We start from the raw sequence: 9865 nt of genomic DNA, 5'->3' as shown, positions 1-9865 counted from the left end.
TTGCTCTCTGGAGAAAATGCCGAAATTGAGAACGCTGAAGACGTCGAGCATGACTGCCTTCAGGTGACTGAATTTTGCACAAAACCTCGACCGGACATTAAGGATACTAAGCTTGATGAAAATGACCAAATTCTTTTTGTTGATGGTTCATGTCTAAGAGACGGGATGGGGATTTTGAAAGCAGGATATGCTGTATGTACTGTAACAGGTGTCTTGGAAGCGGGATGGCTTCAAGGAGTCTATTCTGCACAAGTAGCAGAACTTGTAGTCCTTACCAGAGCATGTCAATTGTCTGCATTGATGAAAGTCACCATTTACACTGATAGTCAATACGGGTTTGGGATTGTGCATGACTTTGGACAACTATGGTCACAGAGAGGTTTCCTGACTTCTTCAGGATCCCCAGTGAAGAACGGGGAGAGGATAAGGGAATTGTTACACGCCATTCAAATGCCAGCCGAAGTTGCAGTGGTAAAGTGTAGTGCTCACACGAAAGGACAGGACTATGTTTCTCTGGGAAATGCATATGCGGATCAAGTCGCGAGATTTTGTGCCTTGAACTGTATATTACTCAGGGACGAATGGAATTCAATAAGTGAGCCAGAACTAGAACCAGCTGAAGCATTTGCCTTGAAGGTCGTAGATACAATAGATGAATTAAAAGCATTACAAAATAATGTCAGGGAGGAAAGAGATTCCTGGATTAAATCACAATGTATAAAGAGACCAGACGAGTTATGGGTTTCAAATGAGGGAAAATTTGTTTTGCCAAACAGTCTCTTATCACAGCTTGCGCGGTTCTATCATGGGCAGGCTCACCTAGGGAGAGATGCCATGATAAGATTGTTCAAAACTGATTGGTTTAACCCCAGATTTCGTCAAGCTGCAGAAGCAGTTTGCCATCGATGTGTCACTTGCCAGCAGATGAACCCAGGAAAGGGAACAGTTGTGAACGCAAGCCACATTGGTAGGGCAAGCGGGCCTTTTAGTCGTATGCAGATGGACTTCATTGAGATGCCTGTGCATGGAGGTCTGAAGTATGTGTTGGTGATTGTGTGCATTTTTAGTCATTGGATTGAGGCGTACCCCACACGTAGAAATGACAGCCTTACAGTTGCAAAGCTATTGTTGAGAGAGTTAATACCACGTTTCGGATTCCCGATCTCTTTAGAATCAGATAGGGGAAGTCACTTCAATAACGAGGTGATAAAGTTACTTTGCGAAGCGCTGAACATTGAGCAAAAACTACATTGTAGCTATCGCCCTGAAGCCTCAGGACTGGTGGAGCAAATGAATGGTACACTGAAATCAAGAATGGCGAAAATATGTGCATCGACAAATTTGAAATGGCCTGACGCATTGCCCTTAGTGCTAATGTCAATGAGAAACACCCCTGATAGAAAGACTGGATTGTCTCCGCACGAAATTCTCATGGGCAGGGCTATGAGACTTCCTGCAGTTCCCGCAAACGCGCTTTTGAATATTACAGATGATATGGTGTTAGACTACTGCAAGGGTCTGGCTGACGTGGTTCGCTCTTTCTCTCACCAGGTGGAAGCGACCACCTTGCCACCGATTCAAGGTCCAGGACACACACTGAAAGCAGGTGACTGGGTCGTGGTAAAGAAGCACGTGAGAAAGTCGTGTCTGGAACCCCGTTGGAAAGGCCCTTTCCAAGTGATCCTGACGACAACTACCGCTGTGAAGTGTGCGGGGGTTCCCAACTGGATTCACGCCAGTCACACAAAGAAGGTGTTGTGTCCCACAGATGAGGAAGTTGAAGTGCTAAAACTGCCAGTGCCTGACAAAACAGTGCTGAGTGCTGAGACAGAGCAAAACCGAACTGAAAGCGAACAGGCAGAAACGGGAGAGAGGGAGATATTCTCTGAGGACGAAGAGACCAATTCGCTTGGGGGAGACCAAGGAGAAAGTTCAGACAGCGACGAAGCAGCTGAAGGTGACAAAGAACCTGAAGCAGCTGAGGGTAGCAAAGAGCCTGAAGCAGCTGAGGGTAGCAAAGAGCCTGAAGCAGCTGAAGGTGACAAAGAACCTGAAGCAGCTGAAAGTGATAAAGAGCCTGACGAAAGTAACGGTGACGAAGGGCTCGAAAAAGGTGAAAAAGCAGGAGAGCCTGATCAGAGGAGGGTTTTCCCAGAAGCAGACGGTATAGAAAAAGAAAAAGAGAACGTGATTGATTCCCCAGAAGGAGGGGACGAGGCAGAACAGAACGAAAAGGTTCAAGCTTCCTCAGAAAAGATCGCAGGTCCATCAAATGGACACGGTGCAAAGAGGAGACTAAGTATTTCACCAATAAAAGAAAGGACTAAAGAAAGTTTGAACGACGGAGAAAGGCCAAAAGTGAAAGAGAAAAGAAAGGAAGTGACTGTTGTGGAACAATCCTCAAGTGAAGAAAAAGACTTGACAAAAGAGGAAAGTACCAGCGAAGCAGAATCAAAAAGAGAAGCAAAATTGAAAAGGAAAAGGATACCAAACAGGAGATATTCCGGTCCTGAATGGGCATATGTAGTCAATGACGATTGGACTGACGAGTTTGTATCTCTAAGCATCGAGAACGAAGAAGAAGAAGAGATACCAATAGAAAAGAAAAGTTTTATGGACTCTGTCGATTGAAAGGGTAATAAATGATATTGCTTGCTACAATATAACGTGAAACAAACAACCAGCTGAGACATTGCTAAACCGGATGAGACTTGCTGAACTGATAAAGACTGAGTTATTGCCGAATTGAGACAAATGCTGCTAACCGATAAGTGACTGGCCTCCTGAAGAAGACGGTGTGAACATTGTGCTCGTTCAGCTTTGTAACTGAATTGCTAGATAGTTTCATTTACAAGTGCTTCTAGCTCTCTGATTCTATACAGATCATGACGCAAAACAATAGAAAGAAATATTGTAAATATGTGTGTATAGGCTTGATAATTGCATGTGTACTAATAATAATGGCAATTGTGCTTGGAATACATGGTAAGACTGAGAATGAGAGAATTGATGCTTCTACTCTTGCTCCTGTTACTGTCACCGAACTAACCGCATTGAAAAGACTAGCATTGGATGAGAGGCTCTTGCACGATAAGAAAGAGCTTTCGTATAACGTTTTCTATCGCTTGCTAACAGAATATGTTGAGACTATGGATGCAAAGGATTGTTATGTGTGTACACAGATACCGACATCAGTGAAGGAAGGGGTGACATATCACCACATGCGTCTTACATACGGGATTACATGTAGTATAGTAATGTCTAGATTTTATGGTCAAACTAACATACAGTATTTTTACTCAAATTATGATGTTACCTTTGCATATGTTCCTATAATAGCGCAGCTAAGCCAGATTGCTAAAGATTGGGATGCTAAAATAATGAGGGAATTTTTCGAGCCAATGCAACCTTTTGAAACGGCTCACGCTCATAGGGAAAACCTTACCTGCTTGCTCTCTGCAATAGAAATAAGCTTTTTAGATCGCACAGATGATAGAAGGGCACAAATGAATGCGAAATTAGAAAAGGAGCTACATAAGAGGACTTCAGTAGATAATTATGATTTTGCTGCAATAAAGACACAAGGGAAAATAGCTTTAGATGCTTGGCATGTAGGGAAATTTTGTATATATCGAGGTGAATCTTATTATGACAACATTTTTGTAGGAGCGAGTGAGTGTAAACATACGTTTATCTTTAAGGCCAAATGGACATTCATGATGAACGGACTTGACCCTGTCATTCCAGGGGTATATTACATTTGTGGGTATAATGCCTATTATCGTCTTCCAAAGGGATGGTGGGGGAGATGTTATTTGGGTATAGTGTTCCCAAAGGTTTATCAACTGGATGACCTATCGATGATTCAAAAGACATCTGGATCCCATCGTATCCAGAAAAGAGAGACCGCAGCTGCTGTGGTAGGAGATATATTTGGAGCCATGATTCCTTCGTTGGGAGTCGTGTTGAATTCCATCAAAATAAGAAAGTTGTCTACTATAGTGGATAACATGTTGACGAAGTTTTCAGGTGCTATAATCCTGATAGATGCTGAACTTGCAGCGGAAAGAGCTATGACTCTTCAAAATAGGCTTGCTTTAGACATTCTTTTAGCAAAGGATGGTGGCGTTTGCAAAATGCTTGGTACACGACACTGTTGTACATATATTCCTGACAATAGTGTGAAAATTAAAACTATGCTTGCTAATCTAACAAAAGAGAGTGCAGATTTGAAGGAATTGAAAGAACCAGGAGTGTGGGAGAAGGTTGGAAAAGGTATTGTTTCAGTGGGACATTGGATTGGGGGAATTTGGAATGGAATATTGTTAAAAATAATAGAGGGAATTTTAATAGTGATAATTTGCATATTTGGAATTTGGGGAATAAAAAGGGGAATAATAATGATTATGGAAAGAATTAAGAGAAGAAAAGAAGAGAAAATTATGAAAAGAATGGCAGAAGAATACAAAGCGCAAACTAGGGGAACTAAAAGGAAAAGAGAACTGACAGAATTTTAGTGGAATAAAATTTGTGGGCATGGTTTGGTGTGATGACAAGTAGTCATCAGAGGAGGGATTGATGAAGCAGAAAATGAAGGTTTTACATTTATTAACACGTAAACGTAGTGTGAAATAATCATGTGTGACTTTAACCGAACTAATAAAGATTGTACGGGGACAAAATGTGCCCTTAGAGTAGTTTGCCAACATTTATAAGCATGCTTTATATAACGTGGTGTATTAGAATTGCACTAATCCGACATAATCATAAACGTGTGCTATGATTTGCTTGTTTGAAATGTTTTAGCTTAGCATTACTTTAGTGGAGGCTTTGGCCTAGTGGCCTGGTCTCACGGTTTAGATGCTCGTATTTTTCCAATGTGCTATTAAACGTGTACTTTTGCTTGAAGCTGTACTTTTCCACTGAGACCGTTCACATGCTTATCTTAAGGTTTCGTGCCAGCCTGGCATATTTTCTCTTTACTCCAAGGTCGATCTGCAGGTGCGGACAATGGAAGCTCTGAAAGTGAGTTAATTGGTATAAAATGTTGCAACTTGCGTACCCATCTCCAAGGATAATGTATGCTTAAGTAAAGGCTTGAGAACTGTCGTTTTTGATTGGACAATTTGAAGCTAACCTATGAACCCTCCAATGGAAGACCCTACTGGATTTGAACTGTTGTCTATAAAAACCAGGTGCACGAGAAGAAAGTAGCCATTGCAGCCATTACCAGCTCGATACCCGCCATTTTGCAGACTTCGTAGCTATTATGGCCCACTTTGCTGCGACGCCATTTTGAAAGAGACTTTGATGCTTTCTCTAATCGAGAGAAAGAGACTTTAAATGATTCTTGCCCTAGAGACTTTAACTTTGATCCCTTTGCATGAAGTAGTAGTTTTACCTTGCCGCCGTGAGGCAATTGCCCCGTCCACCCCTGCCCCTTTTGCCCTGTCCCATGCTGATCGAGAAACGGTACCTGTGAGACGAAGACTTCCTTGATTGCTGATCGTAATTGGTAAATATGAAAGGAAATTGTAAAATTGCATTGTGTTTCCTTTAGGTAACCAACTGCTGATTTTGATAAGAGCCCTAGTTAGGAGTTTTTCTAAATTAATGTTGCTAAATTGTTTTTGCATGAAGTCCCACATGCCGATGCTAATTTGAGGTTAGACGAGGATTCCATATGTCGCACGATGCAATTTGAGATCTTGTTATGCTGACTAAATGTATGCAATTAGTTCGTTACAGATTATCGTATTAGTGATTTGCATTGCTATTATCGAATGCCTTGTGATTCAAATTTTACATAGATTGCACCTGTTTCGCCGTTATGGACAGCTATTAATGTCCATATATGTTTATCATTTGGTGTTGAGACACATCTATATTGTGCTAGCTTTGTTAATATAGGGAAATAAAATTCACTAACTTTGAATAAACTGGTGTGGTTATTCCTGACTGAAAGGTCAGGGTTCACCGAAATGTATTCTGGATTAATTGTCAAGTGTTATGTTGATCAAGGTATTGCTTATGTTCGTTATTAATTATTGATTTAAGGAAGTTGACCGATATAGAGTACAGAGAGTCCCACTTAGTCAAAAGATTCATCGGCCTAAAGAGCGTCCGAACACAGGTAAAATTATTAGTACGGACCGCTCTAACAGGGTTGTATCTTAAAATACAAAAACAAAAGCATTACAAAAGGATGTAGGAATAAATCTAAATATTTGCTGAGAGGTTTTTGTATGAAATTCATACCTGAGATAGACGGCTTGTATGGTGCATTCTTTAGGACATTAAATACCTTAGGGAATGCATATATAGGTGGAATCTGTAGGTTTTCATCTTTCAGAAACGTACATTGAGCTGCATCTACCACATTTTTAAATGTCTCAGTGTATTTTATAGATAGCACCTTGATGTAGTTTGTAAAGATAAAAGGGTTATTAAATAATTTCCTAATTTATCCTTAATATACAGTTCTGTATATATTAACACTAATGCTTCTTCTTTATCTAATTATCTTAATGTTAATTCATTTTATTACTATAAGTTTTATAATATTCATTATCATTTTTATAACATATTTTAATTACTAACAACAGTCTCCTTTCTCTGTTTTATTCCATTCTGGATTACTTGTTCAAAGGTTATCAGATTGTATCTGACCTTAACAGTTGAAGGGTTAAAAGGTACAATAGGAATGTAGAACATGTCTTTACTTAAGAGACTCACCTAAGTTATTTGTAAAAATAGTTTGAGACTGTAACAGGATAACAGATATGACTCAGACACGGAGTGCTCAAAAAGGTATAGGGGTTTTCTAAGAGTAAGTTAGTCAATCTCCGATAGGGTCGAAAAGTTATTCTCTAGAGTCCCTTGCTTCGTTCTTTCTTTGCTCACCCTGTTGTCTTTTCCTACCAGCCAGTTGGATTGTACCCTTGAGGATAAACAAACATAGAGGCCTTTACTTATCTAACTGAACCATGGGGTCCCACCACCACACTGCAGAATGGATACCAAGAATCAGTTTTCCATTTTTTTTTCTCCATTTTTATTTTTATCTGCATTTTCGGTATAGCAAACAAACAGTTAATATTGATAACATCCGGCACCACCTTTTACGCCTCCCAGGTGCCTCCCACCGAGTAGTTCAGTCCAGTTACTTGAATTAACATGTTTCCTCCTGTGACTTGTCTCCTGCTCTTAATGCCACCCGGCTTGTATGTTTGTCATTTTTAAGGCTTAGGTCTTTCATAAGTCTGCATCTGTACATGTTTACATATCCCATCATCCCCATATTTTTTCATAAATCCTCTGCCTTTATATATTTCTTTTTCCATAATCCTACAGTATTCCATTCCCATTTCCCAATTCTGGTGTGTAGGGAGCAAGCCCGATCCCCATCTCTGGGCTATGTCTCTTTTTGCCACCATGCATCCCAAATTGATGAGTGTTTGTTGATAGCGCATGTTATCTGAAGTCTCCCATAAGCCCAGTAGTGCTGTCCTTGGTGTCAGATATAAGGTTGTGCCTGTTGCTCCTGCTAATGATTTCTCCATCCTTTCCCAGAACCCTCGAATGTGGGGGCAGCTCCACAATATATGTTTAAAGGAGCCTTCTAATTCACAGCCTCTCTTAAAGCCCACCTCATTTATCCAGCCTACTTTGTATAGGAAGGTCCATGTGTAGTAGACCCGGTGCAGTGTTTTGAGCTGGATCAGCAGAACGCTTGCGTTTATAGCTACTTTTGATGGGAATTCTAGTGCTTCTCTCCAATCGTCTTCCTCTAAGTTCCCTATATGAGCCTCCATCTGTCTTGTAACATTGTCAATGGGCTTTGTATCTTCCTCATCACTTTACCGTATGTATGTGACACCATTTTTTTTCCCACTTTCCTGTCCAGTAGCCTATTTTCTAGTGGGGATTTTTCTTGCATCTCCTTGTCAGGTTGAATGCTATTTTTGCGGGCATGGGATAGTTGCCCATATTTAAGTCAATGTGTATTTGTTATTTTGGGAGAGATGTACGTATGGTTGGGTTTGAGACTCGCAAATTGCGAGTCGCAAACCCAGATGCAGGATGGTGTCCCTGACACCACCTGCGAATTGCAAGGGGGTCACAAAGACCCACCTCATTAATATTAATGAGGTGGGTCGCGATTTGCGACCCCCTTGCGATTTGCGGTCACAAAACAATTCTACATCGCCATGCAAATCGCAAATAGGAAGGGGAACACCCCTTCCTATTTGCGAGTCGCATTCTCATTTTGCGTGTCGGTAACCAGGTTACCGACTCGCAAAATGGGAATGAGCATCGTGATGTGTGTTTTGCATGGCGCAAACAGCAAAATTCGCTGTTTGCACCATGTAAAACGCTTCCTACATCTGGCCCTTGGTTTTCTTTCTGCAAATACGAAAATGGCACCACCCCATTAGCATCCCACACATCCACCAATGGGGATAGGCCTACAGCATCCCATCCCTTGAAGCTCTGCAATGGCGAGATCTCTTTTAATCTGGTACCCTCCCACAGGGGGGTTCTGGGAGTCAGTCTCTCATGCCAGCCCATGTCTCTTGTGAGTCTGTTCCAACTTTCCACTACCCTGTGCAATGCCGGGTACATTTGCGGAGTAAGTCTACCTCCGTACAATGCATGGAGATAGCTATGTGTCCCCATTCCTGTCCTGTCTCTCCAGAACATGGGATTATCAGACTATGGGGGCCATTACAACCTTGGCGGACGGTGGTAAAGCTGCGGAAATACCGCAAACAGGCCGGCGGACAAAAAAAGGGGATTACGATCCTGGCGGTAACCGCCAACAAAGACAGCCACTTTAACACTTCGCCCGCCACGGCGGTACAGACAAACAGCGTGGCGGTCACTGCCAACAGACAGGCGAAAGACAATGTACCGCCCACAGTATCATAACCTGCCAATCCGCCACCTTTTCCGGGGCGGATTCTCCGTGGATAAAAACACGGCGGAAACAGCTTTTGCTATGGGAAAACGCTCACCTCAACACACTCCACGAGGAACGACGACTCCATGGAGCCAGAACTCCAAATCCTACCTGCCCTTGTCTTTCTGCTCCTCTACGAACAACAGCGACGTAGGCGCAGAACATACCGCTGAGTACTGCATCTATGACACGGGGGAGGCAGAAGTTAGGGGGGACACCCACTAAACACCCCCACCCCCACCCTTGCATATTACAACATACACACCAATGCAGTCAAAAATATCACATGAACAACCCACAATTCCCCCGGAAGAATGCAAAGACAAAGCGAATTGCGGGCAAACATTGTAATGTGCCAATATACATGTCATATAAAAATATACTGAATTATATCTCGAAATCTGTCATAATTATATATACAATACAAGAAGTAGTGCAGATATGTACACAACAATGTCCGTGCACCAACAGTCCAAAAATGCATGGGCGAGGCCCACAATAGATACCTGACCAAAATCCGAGAGAACGCTGCCGGGGCATCAGATAGAAACACTACGGGCACCTCAGCCGGATGAATGCAAAGCCAGATCCACGACGGGGCTCTATGCCCATTGATGTATCCTGGGGAGTGCAAAGCCACAGTCTCACAAGTCTTTACATTGGGTGGTTTGCCCACTGTACCATCCTGGGGAGTGCAAAGCCACAGTCTCACAAGTCTTTACAGTGGGTGGTTTGCCCACTGTACCATCCTGGGGAGTGCAAAGCCACAGTCTCACAAGTCTTTACAGTGGGTGGTTTGCCCACTGTACCATCCTGGGGAGTGCAAAGCCACAGTCTCACAAGTCTTTACAATGGATGGTTTGCCCACTGTACCATCCTGGGGAGTGCAAAGCCATATTATCG

This window comes from Pleurodeles waltl, chromosome 9, assembly GCF_031143425.1.
Source record: "Pleurodeles waltl isolate 20211129_DDA chromosome 9, aPleWal1.hap1.20221129, whole genome shotgun sequence".
NCBI classification, from domain to species: Eukaryota; Metazoa; Chordata; class Amphibia; order Caudata; family Salamandridae; genus Pleurodeles; species Pleurodeles waltl.
Note: the sequence above shows the minus strand (reverse complement) of the source record.